The sequence below is a fragment of the Nannospalax galili genome, unplaced genomic scaffold (genome assembly GCF_000622305.1).
Source record: "Nannospalax galili isolate Female #2095 unplaced genomic scaffold, S.galili_v1.0 scaffold761, whole genome shotgun sequence".
Lineage (NCBI taxonomy): Eukaryota > Metazoa > Chordata > Mammalia > Rodentia > Spalacidae > Nannospalax > Nannospalax galili.
Window position 1 is genome coordinate 645,983 of NW_008346389.1, and position 17,379 is coordinate 663,361.

The 17,379-nt window shown below is 40.4% G+C and overlaps 1 pseudogene; it reads right to left on the reverse strand.

Annotated features, from left to right (window-relative positions):
* Window positions 1–6,720: 6,720 nt before the first annotated feature.
* LOC115071984 lies at window positions 6,721–6,804 on the reverse strand (annotated as a pseudogene).
* Between the last annotated feature and the right edge of the window lie 10,575 nt (window positions 6,805–17,379).

The following is a 17,379-nucleotide window of genomic DNA, read 5'->3' on the forward strand; positions in this document are numbered from 1 at the left end:
TTTTCTTTTTGTAATTGAATTTTTGCGATTTTCATGCAATATAATTTGATGGTGTTTAGCTCCCTTCCCCTTATTGGACCCTGTCTATCATATGTATATATATAATATATATAATATATATTATATATATGGAGAGATAGATAGATATAGACATAGGTAGATAAATGTAGGTATAAATATAGATATAGATATATAGAGTCTAACTTGTGTCCTCAAATTTCCTTCAGTATGGGTCCATCCACTGAACCTGGTTAACCTACCAAGGCTCCCATGCATGAAGAAGACAGTCTCTGCCCCTCCCAGCAGCCATCTGTTGCCACAGTTTCCTTAGGTGGGGTTGGAGCTTCTTACTCACTTCCTCATGTCTATGCTGGGAACTGGAAACAATCATCCTGAGTGAGGTAACCCAGACTCAGAAAGACAAATGTAACGTGTTCTCTCTCATAGCTGGAAATCTTAGTATGCATGTTTCAGTTTAAAAATTCAGAGAAGTCAAGAAACTAATAAATGGCCATAAATGAGTAGGGGAGAGGCTTTCTGGGTGGGGTGGTATCATACAGTGATATGAAGGTGGAAAGGGGAACATTAGACTAGGAAGAGTTAATGGGGTAAGGAATGGGAAGGCAAGGCAGAGGAGGGAGTATAGGGGAGGATTATCTGACATGAAAGGCCTTTAGAAAAAGCCATATGGAAATCTAACACTGCAGAAGCTTTTTAAAGTATATACATATACATTATAAAAAAAGATTAAAAGGAGTTTAATAAGAGGGGGACATTGCCCTTTCTAGACATCATAGCTAATGGAGAAAAAGGTCCTTAATGCAAGGAATGGTCTCCCTCTCTAGAAGCTGTTGGCCTATAGACCCTCAAACAATACTGGTCATTGCCCCTGCTCTTGGCTACCCGTCAGAAGTAGATAGTTAGACCATAATGCTGAAGACATATAAGCTCTAGAACAATCGAGGAGAAATCAAGCTGGTGCTGATTTCAGAGCTAGCATTCATAGTACTGCATAGCAAGCTACTGGAAGCAAAAGGTTATTATCATCTTTACCAGGTTTAACCTATGAACTACAATGATAACTGACCTGCCAAGTTGTGCCCTCCGATGCAATAGTGGTACAAATATTATGGAAGTAGCCACTCACTCTTTAATTGGATTTAAGATCCACTTCTTAGGATGGAACCCATACCTGACATTGACATCAGGCTTAGGAACCTGAAGCTAAACAGGTCAGAGAACATAGGGGAAAATCTAATACTAATTTTCTACTAAATAATTATTGTATTAAACTGGCTGTTAATGATTTATTGTTATACCCATAGATTAATGCATCTCTCAACTCTCACCAGAGACGATTCTTTAGTCAACATATGGTGATCATAGAAGCCCACAACTGGCCAATGTGTAGATAACAAGAGGCTGCAGAATGCTTACCCCTGACACCTATATTAAACATCTTCCCTCAAGGCTCAGGGATCATTGAGGAAGAGAGGGTAGAAAGATTGTAAGAGGCAGAGGTGGTAACCACAAGGAAACAGAGTTTTCCAGACAGCTGGTCAGTTACTCATATGAACTCACAGCAATGGTGACAGCATGCACAAGTCCCATGCAAGCTCAAACTGGAATGCTACAGTTGAATCATATAGGATGTAACTTTGTATGAATGATTTCTTTCACAGAACAATATGCATTTGAAGTTCTTCATGTCTTTCGGTGCCTGATAGCTCATTTATCTTATCCTAAATAATATTCCCTTATAAGGATGTAACACAGTTTACATATTCATTCACCTCTGAATGGACATATTGGATTATTCCAACTTGGAGCACTTATGGATAAAGCTTCTATAAACATTTACATGCAGGGTTTTTTTATGTATTCTGGGAAATAGCAAGGAGCATTTTTATTGAATCATATGGTATGAGTATGTTTAGTTTTGTAGGAAATTCCCAGGCTGTCCTCCAAAGTGACTTATTTTGCTTTCCTATCATCAATGTTGAAGTATTCTTTTGCTCCACATTCCTGTCAGCATTTGATACTGTGCCGTCTGATTTTAGGGGCTTGTTTGTTTGAGAGGGCTGTATTATTAACCAATCTAGTGAGTGGAGAGTGGCGTGCCACTGCTCTTTTAATTTGTAATTTCCTAATACCATAAGATGTCGAGCCTATTTTCACATTCTTATTCGTCATGCCTTCTTTGGTGATGTAGCTGTTCAACTGTTTTCCCCATTTTAAAATGGATCGTTCAAGTATTATGAAGTTTTTATAGTTTGAAATGGAAGTCATTTATCAGTCATGTGCTCGCAAATGTATCAGATATATGTTTGCAAAAAGCACAGATCCAGCTTGTCATTTCATTCTTTAGGTTTTAAATATTTTTATATCTCACCATCTTTCTGGGAAGCAGTTACATGTACATTAGACTGCTTGATATTTCTCATAAAATACTGAAACTATGAAGGATTTTTATTTGTTTGCTTTTGGGTTTTTGCAGGTTTGTTTTTGTGGTTTTAGTGTTTGTGGGCTTTTTCGGGGGTGGCTCAGGGGATCTTTTTTCTCTCTGTGCTTCGGTTTGGTTTCAGCTGCTCCGTCTTCACGTTAGCAGATCTTTTCCTCTGTGTTACCTGATTTGCTGTTAATTTTGCAAACTTTTCATTCCACACACTGAATATTTTCATAACTAGAATTTCTGTGTTTATGATGATTATTTTAACAGTTCTCATTTATTTTCTCATTATTTTTGTTTGCATGCATATTGAATATACCTAAAATTGTTATTTTAATGTCCTCCCCTGATAATTCAATTATTCCTGACCAATTTTCCCCAAACTGCACATCACACAAGTTGCTGCTGCGTTTCCTATCTAGTTCTTGCTTTTCTTTTCTTGCTTTCATTCTTTTACCCTTATTTATTCTTTCTTTTATGTGTATGTACACTCATGCATGCATAGGAGTTGATTCTCTCCTTCCACCATGCAGGTGCTGAGAATCAAGCTTGCGTTGTCTGACTTGGCAGAAGGCACCTTTACCTGCTGAGTTGTCTTTCCAGCTCTCTTTATTCTTTCGTTTCATTTCTTTTTTCCCCCTTTTTTTCCTAACTATATAGTTAATTCAGCGTGGGCTTGAACTAACAATCCTCCTGCCTCAGCCTCCTGAGTACTAGGATTACAGAAGTATACTACCTAGCACTTGAATTTTGGATGATGAACTCCATCCTTCTAAAGCTTAAAGCTGTTAGGACAACCTTGAGGTGAACTTTCTCACAGCTAATTTATCTTGCCATCAAGGTGTGACCCTTCTGAGATTCTGCCCTAAGTACTCTGTACTCTGGCTGATCAGAAAATCTACATCTATATCTCCAGATTGTATGAACTCTAGAAATTTTTTTTTTGATTGACCTAGAGAAATTTCACCTCATTATAAAAGTACAAAAGCTTGGTCTGCTTGTTGCACAATGGAAGGCAATTTGTTGAGAGGCAAGGTGATGGGGAAAAAGTAACTTTATTACAATGTGCAAGCTCATTGGAGGATGGTGACTAACAGGCCATTTTGCTGGGAAGTTGACTTAGCAGTGAGTTATATAGGAGATGACTGATTGCAGACTGGTGGGTGCCTTCTCACAGCTAGAGACTTGTGTTCCAATGATGAACATCTGATCTTAATCACTTAGTCACAAGATGTGGTTTTTCAGTTCTGAAAATCTTAAGAAGGATCATTATTTCCTGAGGCCATTTTTGTCACTGTTTACTTTGCCCATGTGCAGCTCTTCATACATTGCACAATGGACAGAATAGAGTGTGTAGCTGTCCAGAGATCCTGTTGCTGTCTACCAAACTCACAGTAATGAGAGAAAATATACTAGACCTGATTATTGTGAAAGACAAGGGCTCAGTGAAATTAAGTAGGGATTTGGGCATAAAATGAGTTCTTAATACTCAATTACATTGTGAACCTGTGTTTTAGGGTTAGCGGAGGACTCGAGAGGAACCATGAGCAAGTATCTGCCCATAGATTCTATCTTCCAGCTCTCTCCCTTTAGCTCACCAATTCTCTTACACACTACTTGGGTGTTCTCTCCCTTCTACTTTCCATAATCAACTCCAGACAAACCAGAAGCCAAAGCAACCCTAAGATTCACCTCATTTCTTTCATTTTCCTCTAAGAGCACAGTCCTGTTGTTCGGTACTTAGAAACAGGTATTTAGTGCATTCCACTCAGCAGCTCATGGAATCTTCTCCAAAACAGATCATATTCTAGGTCACAAAGCAAGCCTTAACAAATACAAAATAATCAAAATAATTTCTCACATCTTATAGTAGAATGAAACTTGAAATAAATAGCTAGAGAAACCACAGAAACTGCACAGATGCCTGGAGCATGAACAGCATGCTGTTGAATGAATAGTGCATCAATGAAGAAATCAGAAGGCAATTAAGGATTCCTGGAATCAAATAAAAATGAAAGCACAACTTATTAGAACCCATGGGATACAGCTAAGGCAGTTCTAAAAGGAAAGTTTTTAACTATGACTGCTTATGTTAAAAAATTAGAGAAATATCAAATAAATAACCAATGGCTGTACCTCAAGGTCTTAGAAAAACAAGAAAAAGCCAAATCCCAAATTAGTGGATGGCAAGAAATAATGAAGATCACACCAGAAATCAGTGAATGGAAACTGAGAGAACAAAACACAGATCAATCAAAAGGTCAGTTCTTCAGGAAAAGAAACAAAACAAACACAAGATTAAAAACCAGAAAGTCAATTTAACCAAAAGAAAGCGAGAAGAACCAAATTATTCAAATTTGATATGAAAAGGGGGTTGTTAACAACATATTCCAATGAAATTCAGAGGATCATTAAGGAATACTTTGAAAACATATTTTTCAAAGCTGGAAAGGGACTGGAGATGGCTCAGTGATTAAGAGCACTTGCTGCTCTTGTGGAGAACCAGGATTCAGTTCCCAGCACCCACATGATGGCTCACACCCATCTGTACCTCCAGTTCCAGGGGATCTGATGCCCTTTTTTGCCCTCTGTAGGTACCAGGTGCACATGTGGTGCACATAACATATATGTAGGCACTCACACATACACATGAAATGAAATAAGCCGGGTGTGGTGGCACACGCCTTTAATCCCAGCACTTGGGAGGCAGAGGCAGGTGTATCTTTGTAAACTCGAGGCCAGCTTGGTCTACATAGTGAGTTCCAGGACAGCTGGGGCTACTAGGAGACACTATCTCAAAAAGACCGAAAAAAAAGAAAGAAAGAAAAAGAAATACAGTAAAATAAGTCTTTAAAAAACTGGAAACTCTAGAAGAAATAGATACATTCCTAGACATTTAAAACTGATTTGAGATTCCATCTGACCAAACTTACAATGACTGTCACCAAGAAACCAAATGATAACAAGCACTTGTGAGGATGCAGGTAAAGAAACCTTTATACACTTCTGGTGGGAATGTGAACTTGTGCAGCAACTATGGAACTCAGTATGAAAGTTCCTTAAAAGAGGAAAAATAGAGTTACTAGATGAGCCAACTATACCATTCCTGAGCCAGTCCTGCTGACCAGAAGGATTCTAAGTCAGCATATTACAGAAATGTTTGTATATTCATGTGTGTGTGTGTGTGTGTGTGTGTGTGTGTGAAAATAGAAAGGAGACTATGAGAAGAGAAGGGCGAGAGGGAGGGAGAAACAGGAGATGGGGATAGAACATGAAAGCAGAAGGTGGGACTATTGGAGGGGAGCACCAGCAAAATCATGGGGGGTGGGAGGAGAATGGCGGAAGGCAGTTGGAGGGATGACAAGAAGATACAGAATTGTACTATGAGCATGTCGCAATGAGACCCATTTCTTTGTATGCTGACCAAAAACTTAATAAAATAAAAAACCAGGTATTTACTCTATATTTACTCTATTTTGTTGAATTTACATATTATAGTGAGAGTATATGATTATTATTATAATAGTCTAATTACTTATCATGACAGGCAGCAGAATTTCCAACATTAAATGTGTTAGGATTATGCAATTTTTCCCTAGCTGTGGTTGAGAGCTTATTTTAGCTGTCAGTCTGTTGATAACTGATAAGAAACGTGGACAAGCAAGGCTCCTCTGGGTCCCACACTTAGAACAACAGAACACATGGCTTTATTGAGAGCACGTGGATGGTGGTGCCGCTCAGCTGAGGGCTGATGCTCAGTGCTGACTCCACAGGACCCCAAACCCAAACATACTGCCAGAATGGTGTAAACAGTGCCCTCATCTGAACGCTGTGCAGGTTTCTGGGTGGTGCGAAGGCAGGCACTTCTTTATGGTGTTTGAAGTATCTGAATGTTGGAAATAGTGCAAAAAAGAGAAAAAAAAAGACAAATTGGCTTTTCAAATTCTTCCTCTCAAATAGCCTAGACATGTTGAACTTTTATTGACCATTATCATCAACAATGGCAAATGTTTGTTTTCTTACTTCTCTGGTTTCAGTTTGTTTTATCAGAGGTGCACACAAAGTTACTGTAGTATTTGTAACGAGAACACGGCAGCAAGGAATGCTTAGAAATATTTAGTAATATCTGTTTACATGCATGTACTAGGCATGTAGATGTATTCATATGTATATACATGCTTTATCTCACCAATGAGATAGATACTGAATTCTAAAATTCTGAGTAGGTTAGATTTTGTTAAAACATGTATTAAGAGAAATGCATTTTTTTTAAAAGCATGGAACACTTCACGAATTTGCATGTCATCCTTGCGCAGGGGCCATGCGCAATTTTAGTATGTGCTGCCAAAGTGAGCATGAAAAATGCATTTCTATAAAGGAAAAATACATTTCTATAAAGGAAAATTTTACAATTCCAGAATTATTTCAAAAGTATCTTTATATTGACGGATAATAACAAGTATACTGACTTAACTTTAATACATAATTTTGAATACCTCAGAAAAATAAAATTTCAGGAACATGAAAAAGTTTTAACATTTAATCTTAAAAATTGATACAGTATGTTCAAGATTTGTATACTTTGAATGTTATGTTGTAAGGTTTTAATCATTGGGAATGGAAACAGACTGAAATCAGGATAAATGTAGGAAAGATGAAAATCTAGTCTCTCTCTCTCTCTCTCTCTCTCTCTCTGTGTGTGTGTGTGTGTGTGTGTGTGTGTGTGTATGTGAACATGTTGTACTGTGATCTGAGCCCAGGGCCTCCCACATGTTAGGCAAATACTCAAACACTGAACTGGACCTCCAGTCATTTTTGTAATTTTTTATTTTGAAGACAAAGCCTCACTAAGTTGCACAGCCTTAAACTCATTGGGCAGCCTAGGCTGGACTTGAACTTCTGATTCTGTTGTCTCAGCCTCCTGGGTGATTGGGATAACAGCCTACATTGGCAGGTCTGGCAGTATTTCAGTTTTAAGGAGCTGAAAGGGAAAACACAAATGTCATTATGGAAATGTTTGTCTGTCAAGGCAAGGGTATCTGTCAAGGAGCGTTACCTTGATTTGTAACTGCAAGGGCTGGAGACTAAAATTCTTCGCTCATTGAGAAAAGGTCTCTGTGTGTGTTAGTGAGGGCTTTTGTTTGTTAGAGGGTTTTTGTTTGTTTGTTTTCGGTCACTGTGAGAAATGCCTGAGAGAAGAAATTTAAAATGAAGGATTTATTTTTGGTTCACAGTTTCAGAGGCAGTGGGCAATCCATGGGCAGCTGGCTCTATCATGTCCTGGGCCACGATGGGTCAGAGCTTCACGGCCAAAGGGCATTGGTAGAGCAGAGCTGCTCACCTCTTGGTGGACAGGAAGAAGGAGGAGAAAGAGGAGGAGGAGGGGAAGACAAAGAAGGAAGAGAAGAAGCAGATGAGGAACAGAAGAGGAGGAGGGAAGGAGGAGGAGGGAGCAGGGGACAAGGTATGTCTTTCCTAGGCATGTCACAGTGATTTACCTCCTCCAGTCAGGCTCTGCCTACCAACATATCAAGGTATGAATCCACCAAGAGATTAATCCATTATTTAGGTCAGAGTCCTTACAATAGGCACTCTGAACAGAAAACAGGATCCCAAGACCTCGTAGGAGGTTTATTGAACCCACAGAGTTCCTGATAGTTCTCTAAAGCAGAGCCTGAAACAAACAAACAAAATTCAGTCTTTTATACCTTTTTGCTTTCTTGCCTTCTTTAGACAGTATACATTTTGATTGCTATTTTAAAATATTATAAGAGGATAAAAATGGTTGGAATGTGAGGGGAGGGGGTAGACAGTGAGGACTTGAACAGATGTGCAGAAACTCACGTACACACAGACATTTCTACCTTTTGCTATCAAACCCTCGGGAGCCAATCACTTCTCAGTGATTAGATCTAACAGCTAGGGACCAGGCTCCCAACACATAAGCCTTTGAGGAAGCACCGTATATCCAAGCCATAACTGTTTCATTGTGTGATATCCTCAAATTGGGCAGAGAAAGTGGGGGATATATAAAGAATGATTTGAGAATGTTCCCAGAACTGCTAGTTATGACTCTGTAAGAGAACTTCCTTTTACCAGCCAGTCATCCTGTTGACAAGGGCTGAAGGCAAGTAGGCTTAGCTTTGGAACAGGGCTCCAGCCAACAAAAGACTTAACCCCAAGCAGATCACTGAGGCAGATATCTATTCCTATAGGAATGTCAGAGATTGCGATAGCGCAGGTTGGATTATGTGTGTGGTGGCATGAAAAACAGATAGGAAATGGATGTCCTCCCTCCTTCCTTCCCAGAGGCCTCAGGAGCATACCAGCAACACTCTTGCATGGAGATTCCCTAGAGCCACTTGTAGCCACTCCTGGGACACTTCCTACACAGATCAGGATTGGCCTAGGCTGATCTGGTGGAAAACATCATTAACTCCTGCTCAATGGGGTAGGATACAAAAGATAATGGGAGATATTTTTATCTGTCTCATGTGATTAAGAATAGTCTTTGCAGTAATGTTTTATAAACAGTTTAGTCATAAGCACCTCGCTAGGCATGTCTCCTAGGACAAAATTTATGGTCTGCCTGTGATCAGCTCTGCTGGGTTATTTTGGTTGAAGCAAGAATGATGTTGTGTTGTCCTCATGCCAGTTGCCGAGCTAGGCACTGGAGGGACTTTGGGAAAGAACACTGGCTATCAGCTTTTAATGGACTACTTCAGCTGTGTGAGGAGATTGTGTCTGTGAGGAACAGCTACAGAAACAAGTCAGAAAGCTGAAAAAGAGCCACGTGGGGTCATTCATTTAGGGAGCAGGTAGTGAATCTCGCAGGCCTAAGCCAGCACCTGAGCAAACCTCAAATTGATTACTGTCTGCTACATAGTGAAATGTTAGTGCTAGCTATAAATGAAACAAGGGCCATGATCTTCAGGAGGGTGGAAACTGTGGTGTGTTTATGACTGCCCCCAAACCCTAGGTGAGTGGTTCAAACTCAGCTGTTTATTACCAACCCCAGGACAATTCTTTAAAATATTGCTGCCCAAGTTCCACTCCAGGGCAATAAGGAGATTCTCTTAGACATTCAGTGCTGGAACATTCTAGTTGTTTGAAGCTTCCCAGATGGTTGCAACATGTAGCTAAGGTTGGCTAAGCTGGCTAGCAAGCTACTAGTTACATGGTTATGGCTCAACAAAGATCCAATACACTGAACTTTAAGCAAGTCATTTTTGCAGATGCCACTCTGAGAGAAGAGCAGGAAGGAGAAGACTGCTTTCCTACAGTTGGCAAACTTCAGGTAAGATGGTTGGCCTAGCGGAGCAGCCCCACAACTATAAAAAGATGCATTTGGGGGGTGATTTTCATCTCTGTTGGGAAGCCGTGGGGAGTAGCCTGGCTAAGCCTTCCTTTTCCAGTTGCAAGTCCAGGGCTGTGGTTCAAGTTGTACCACATTACTGCCTTCTGCAGAAGAAATAGCCTCTGTTCAGATTCACCCATTTGCTCATTTGTCTAGGATAGATGCAGCTTCCTCTGGGATGTGGGGAAAGCTTGGCTGATGGGCTCTGGCAAAGGGAGGAAAACAGTTGTCTGTGGCCTAAATGCACGACAGGTCACTCAGTTCTTGAGATTTACCTGTTTGTGAAAATATGGGTCTGAGGTAAGGGACCTGTGTCTCATGTACTTTGGACTTGTTCAACACCACAGAAGTATGTCTGAGTCTGTACAAAGCAAGCATTAAAACACATAAGTTTCTAATGACAGCTTTAATGAAAAGACCAAGATTACAATTTGATGGCTCTTCCTTGTTCCTTACCTGTGGCGGGGGGGAGGGGGAAGGTTACTGTGCCTGTGCACAGGTGACCACTTTATTATTTTAAATCACAATAGGACCTTTATAGGAATTTTCCTAACTTTAATTATTGGCTATATATGGCTGAATTCCGGGAGAAGGCTGAGTTATGACACTCAAAAGGAAAGAAGCCAGACCAAGTATGCAATGTTTTTCCTTTTTTAAAAAAAATATTCTAGTAATATGTCTTAATAAAAAAGTTGAGGGTATAGATATGTCTCAGAGGTTAAAAATACTGGCTGCTCTTGCAGAGGACCTGGGTTTAGTTCTCAGCACCCACATGGCAGTTAACAACTGTCTGTAATTCCAGTTCCAGGGGATTTGATGTCCTCTTCTGGCCTCCATGGGCATTGCCTGCATGTGGTACACTCATATACATGCAGGCAAAACACTCATACATATAAAATATAAAATTTTTGAACAAGTTGAAACATTGTGGCAAGTTGCTTAACAAGTTCAATAAGGTACCTTATCAAAAAAAAATTTAAATAATGGCCTGAAGAGATGGCTCAATGGTTAAGAGCACTTGCTGCTTTTGCAGAGTTCCCCAGTTCATTTCCCAGCACCACATGGTGACTCACAACCATCTGTGACTCCAGTTACAGGGGATCTGATGCCATCTTCTGGCCTCTTCAGGCACTGCATGCATGTAATATACATACATGCAGGCAAAGCACTTATACACATAACATTAAAATAAATGAATATTTTTAAAAAGATAGTTATTGCCAGGCATGTGATGCATACCTTTGACAAAAATTTAAAATGAGTAGACAATTAGATGGATAGATATGTGAATGACTCAATAATAGGAAGCTTAAATCCCTGTGGTTGCCCCATGATTTTCTCTGTAATTCCAAAGTGATTCAGTTCAGGGTTATACCAAGCTTCCAGAAAAAAAGCTGAGGAGTCCAGTTAAAGGGTAGCAGGGCTGGATCACCTGTCAAGAGGCCCAGAGAGGCTGATATTTAGAGTGTTGAGGGTGAAGCCTAAGTTGCAGTGGAGACCCAAGAATGTTGGAATTGCCAAATGTGGATCAAGGAAAACTGCAGGCACTGAGTGGAGCTGGCCCAAGAGAGGCCATGTATCTGCTCATGTATCATAGACAACAGGCCTGTGGAGGTGGGACTACCCAAACTGTTAGAACCAGATGGTGCCACCTTGTGTTCCAGATGCTGGGCATAGAGCTACAGGGTTTGGTGTTCACCTTGGTAAGGGTCAGTCTGCTTTCCTTGGGTCAGACTGTTTGTCCTTGCTATCCTTCTAGTCCTTCTCTTTGGAATGGAACTGTTTACTGTGTGCCACTGTATAGTGGAAGCATGTAACTTAAAAAAGTCACAGGGATTCACATTGTTCTGAGAGGTTGTGGACGCTTTTGGAAATGGGACACAACAGGTGATTATCAGCCACTAACAGTGGGCCTTGCTGGTTATAGCTCATCCCTGCTCCTGGTCCAAACTACTCTGCTTCCTGGTCAGTACCATGTGAGATGCCACCACCATAAGTTTCCACCTTTGAAAGTTCCCACCATTATAAGCTCCCACCATTGAAATCTCCTACCACACACCAACTCAATCTAGATGCCATCCCTTCCCTGACAAGATCATTTGTACCCTCTGAAATTATGAGACAAAGTAAATCCCATTTCTTAAGGAGACTTGGGAGGCCTGGATAGATGGGAATAAAAAGATGAACAAAGGGAGAGAGACTGTCTGGTAGGAGAGAGCTTCCCCACTGCTGTTGTAGTGTCATTCCCCAAGCTCTGGGCACTGTCAGGATTCCCATAGACGTGGGCTCTGGGCCACTTGGGATTAATTGGGATCTGAACTTACAGTGGTAACCCCATCTTAAACATCACAGAACCAGGCCAGGCTGCTTCAATTCTGTCCTCTAGACTATCTGACTTCTTTAGCCATGACAGAGCCCATGATTCCCAGTCACACATGGTCCCCAGTGTAGTGTTTCTTGTATCAGCTTATTTTTGAAACTATCTCTAGGTCTCAACTTTCACCCAGACATATAAGGAATAAAATAAGAGTACACAGGACAAATTAAACACAGAATATTGCAGGAATAAATAATAGCTTTCACTGTCAGTCCTGTTTTATAGCCTGCTGGGAAGGAAAAAGTAAATTACTCCATACCAGTTAGAACATTACCAAGGTTGTCTTGAGTGGGGTTCTGTTGTAACATCCACATCCATGCAAAACTCAATAAGGTTAAATCACTTACAAGTATTTTCAGACTGAAGATTTGATGCTAAAAGAAGGGTTTTTTTGTAATTTTTAAATTATATTGATTATTATTGGGGAAGGGGAAACTGTACCACAGTATGCGTAGGGGTCAAATGAAGGTCATTAGGCTCAGAGGCAGGCAACCATACCCATTAAGCCATCTCCAACCCTCAAAGAAGGCTTCTTTGCACTATATAGAAAAGTAACTTTGGGAATCTGAGGACCTGGGTTCAGGAGTTAGTTGTGTGACTGGGGACTATCTTGCCCTTGGCTAAGTCACTTTTCCTTTGTAGATCCATTCCCCCATCTCTCTAGCAAGTATCTTCTGATCCAAATAATTTCTTCTATTCTCGTTCCTCTACACATAGTTCACTGGCAAAAATTTGTAGAGAGGGGACCTAAGGCTAGCCAATGCTTGGGGTGGTCTTCTAGAGGACCTGGGTTCAGTTTCCAGCTCCTACATGGTAACTAACAACCATTCATAACTCCAGGTCTAGAGGATCCAACACTCTCCTCTGGCCTCCTCCATCACTGCACACATACAGTGCCATTTACATACATGTAGGCAAAACACTCATACACATAAAAATTTTCAATTAAAAGAAAGAGCCACTCAGTTCTAAATTATCAAAGTCTTTCTCCAGAGCGATAGCTTCTCCATTTGTTAGAAGCATGGTGTGGTACAATAATGCCCTCTTCTGTATTAAGGACCTGTGATTGTTATATCCCAGTTTAAGCCACATAAAGGAAGTATCTGGGACAGGTTCATAGTTTAGTGGTAGGGTGTTTGCTTACCATATGTGAGGCCCCAGGTTCAGGTCTTACTACTTGAAAAAATTTACACATTCAGACTTCTTTGTAGCCCCATAACATAAGCCTTATTTTTACTGGGCTGTTTGAGCATCTGAATCACAAAGGATGATTTTAAAAATACTTCCGATACTTTAGATTTCATTTTTTATTCCAAAAAGTATTACCCAGATATGAATCTATACTTCTTGTATACTACTGTGCTTTCTATGGATCTTCACTCTTTACCAATTCCTTATACTTCTTTATAAGAGAAATTATTATATGAAAATTGTTTGGCCCTGGGGGAGCATTTTACCTAGGGAATTCGATGTGCTGTTCACTCTGAGAGCCTTTATTTTGGGTTTTGGGGGATAAATGCTGAAGTCATGTAAGCAGTGAACACTGAAAAGCTGTTTTATGAAAATCTCACTAGAGTTTGTGAGAGAGCAAAGAATTATGGCAATAGAGCACTATTTGACCAAAAACATTTTGAAGATTGACTAATTCAAGTCTCTCTCTACAGATTAGAAAACACTCCAGGATAACTTGTCCAAGGTCACACAGTTTGCAAATAACAAAGAGGAGCAGGATCTAGGTCTCTTACATTTTAGCACACATACTTTGAGAGGGAAGGTAGAATAAAAAAATCAAGTACAACCATCTTCTTGATGATTTCTTGTGCTAAGGAAGCCTATTTTCCAACTTTACATTGTAAAGTCTTACTAAGTTTGTTTGAACCAAAATCTTTGACATAAAATAATCTTGGTGCTAATGTGTACTGAAAGAACATCTCCTGGACCAGATGAGCAAGCTCACATGCTTTAGAGCACCAGAAGGGCATTAGGGACAAAGCCAGTGGGAACAGGTGCTCATCCTCTACCTCACCCCTCCCCCTTGACCATGTTCAAAGCCCTGAGCCAACAAAACAGAGCAGCCCCTACACCACTAATTTGCCGGTGGAAGCTGTAGGTTCTCCTTCTGTGACACAAACTGAGATTCCTTCTTGTTCACCAGTTAATCCCAGTACAGTACCTGTCATCCCCAGCAGCTGGTGAAGGCTATCTGCAGTGACTTGGGGGATTAAATATATAGTGATGTTGTTTTGTGTTAGATATAAGGATGAAGTGTTAGTGGTTGGGTTGGGAAAGGATTGGCCATATAATTACCCTTCAGGAATTTTCTTTATCAGGTGAAAGAGCCTCAACATCCTGAGTGGGCACTGAGGTGATGAGAAAGAAAACTGCAGTACATTAAAAACAGCATACGTGGCCTTAATGGAAAAGAGAGGCTTCTCTTTATAACCTGGAAAAGAGTTTCATTAAAAGGAATAGTTCAAAGTAAGAATAAAAGAGATGATGATATGATGGGTGGTGGGGAGGCAGAGAACAAAGGAAATATCTGATTTCTATAAATTTTCAGGGCCTAGTGGGAGGTTTCACATCACATGATTTAGTTTGGGATAGCTTACTTGACAAGGAGAATGAGAAGTCAGGTACAGACAGGACCATAAACTAGAGGCTATAAAACCACAGCACAGAAAAGCTCCTTAAGTCCCTGACCCAGAGAGAGAACTAACTGCAGAGGGGTGTTTCTGTTTCCTGATTTCTTTAGGCCTGAAATCTGGCCTCCTAGAGTGACCAGCATTTAAAGGGACAAGCCCATAATCTATCAGTTTGAACTTACTGTCTTGGCCATTGTAAACATTAGGAAGAGTCTCATACTTCCCCATTCATCAGGGGAGCCAGCTGGCTTCAGTTACACCTCCTTCATGCCACAACACATCATCTCACACAACCTCAGTCAATATACCCAGGGCCTATCCTTGCATAGGGGGAATTGGGAGCGGAAGTGCTCTGAATCACCCTTCCCATTATACACATTGGGGACAATTTTTCTCCCAAGATGCCCAGAAGAGTCTCCATCCATCTTTAGCAAACAGATGTGTATTATACCAGCAGCCAGGAGCCCTGGGGAAGGCAGGAGACAGAAGATCATGGAGTGATGCCATGGACCACTTAGAACTGAGATAATGCAGAAGAATTCTAGATGTTATCTGCATATAACTTTAACTTCCAACTCTACTCATTCCCAGCAGGTGGTCTTAAGGAAGTCCCCCCACTCCCCAGCTTCACTCTCTTGGTCTATAAGCAGAGTCTCTACCCTCTGTTCTGTGTCTTAGTTAAAGATGCTGTTTACTGTGCTTCCTCATGCTGCTGCATATTTACACATGCATTAGTGTGTTTTTTTCCGACACTACAGTTTTGTGAGTGGTTAAATACCATTATTATGTCACTTCCAAGATGGTAAAACCACAGGCTCCAAGTGTTTGAGAGAAATGACTTAGGCCAGCTCAGGGTCTCACTAAGGACTGAAACCAACTTTCCTTTTGGAGTGTTTGGAAAAACCAGATGTTATCCTATACAAGGAAAGGCTTGGAAACTGAGGAGTTGACAAGACAGGATCTTCGTGTGGGCAGCACTCTGTATGACTGATGGTGGAGAGCTTGGTAAGCTCCTTCTTCTAGCCTCAGTTTCCTCATTTGAAAGTAGAATTGGTCATGGTGCCTCCTTCCTGAGGTTGCATAGGAAGGAAATGAAATTGTTTCTGTAAAGCCCTTAATCCAGTGGCCGGCATATCAGTTGTATCTGTGTGGACCACTACAGCTGCTGGGAGGGTGACTTATGGCAAGATAGAAAGACAGGGGACATTATGATGACATGGAAGGGAAGCATGAGGTGGGGGAAAGGAATATGGCCCATGATTTCAAGGGGCCTAGTTTGCCTGTCAGGCTGATGGAATCAGGAAATTGATAAAGCCCAAATCACTTACTGAAGAAGCCCATGTTTTTCTATAGACACCTCTAGCAAAGATTTGAAGGCAATAAATACAGTGTGCTTTCTCAGGCCCAAATTAATGTCTAACCTTTGAGCCCTTGGATCTCTTTCCTAAGCCTAACAATGCCCTCATGAGTCTACTTTACAACTTTGTTTACTAAGGAAAATTCTTTAGCTTTCAACCTTATTACAAACTACAGTTCTGGGTCAATATTATAAAGAAGGGGTGGGGGAGCTGGAGAGATGGTTCAGCGGTTAAGAGCACTGGCTGCTCTTGCAGAGGACCTAAGTTCAATTTCCAGCACCCACTTGGCAACTAACAACTGTTCATAGCTTCAGTTCCACAGATCTGCTGTCCTCTTCTAACTTCCTTGAGCACTGCACAACACAGATACATTTACACACATATAGGCAATACACACATACACATAAAATAAAAATAATAAAACACTTAAAGAGAAAGGGGGGTTTCTTAGCAACCTTTAGAAGTATGACTTGGGAGCCACCCAAATCCTACTTGTACAAAAGCCTTCGCTGTGACTCTCCCTTGAGAAGCCCATCACCACACTTGGGTGTCTCTTAGTCCTTCTCTGAATGCCTCTTTTTTCTATTAACCTCCTGCTTAAGATCTATGCCAAAAGTGTCTCTTAATAAACATCTAACTCTTTTTCATATTAGCTCTCCTCGAAATCCTTTTCTTTGTTGAAGCTATAAATCCTGATTTTGCCCGAGTTCAGTTGCCTAAGGGGAAAAGGCATTCTTTGGGCTACTGTGAGAGTGGAGTGGAGCTGAGCCTCTGTCTCTGTTACAGGGGACACTTTTAAGGTATTGATCATAAAGTAGAGCAAACCTAGTTTTCTCAACCTGTGGATGGCAGTCTTACATTCATTTTCTATAACTGGGAAGTTATGTGTGAAATCCAGAAGAAAGGTTCACACTCAATTGTTTAAAATTTTTTTGATTTATTTATTTTTTTAAATTATTTATTTATTAACCACATACTTAGAAGAAGCATTTCATTACAACAGCATTGACTTATTCAATAACAATTTCCTGAGCTAAGATGCCACTTTTTCGAAATCGGCTGTAAATTTTTAGGTTTACAGTTGAATTAATACAGTTATACAATATTGTACTCAGATAAACATTTTAAGATATAAAATTAAATGAGGTTTTAACGTTTGAAAAAGATCTCCATTTCATTATTAAAATACACAGTTT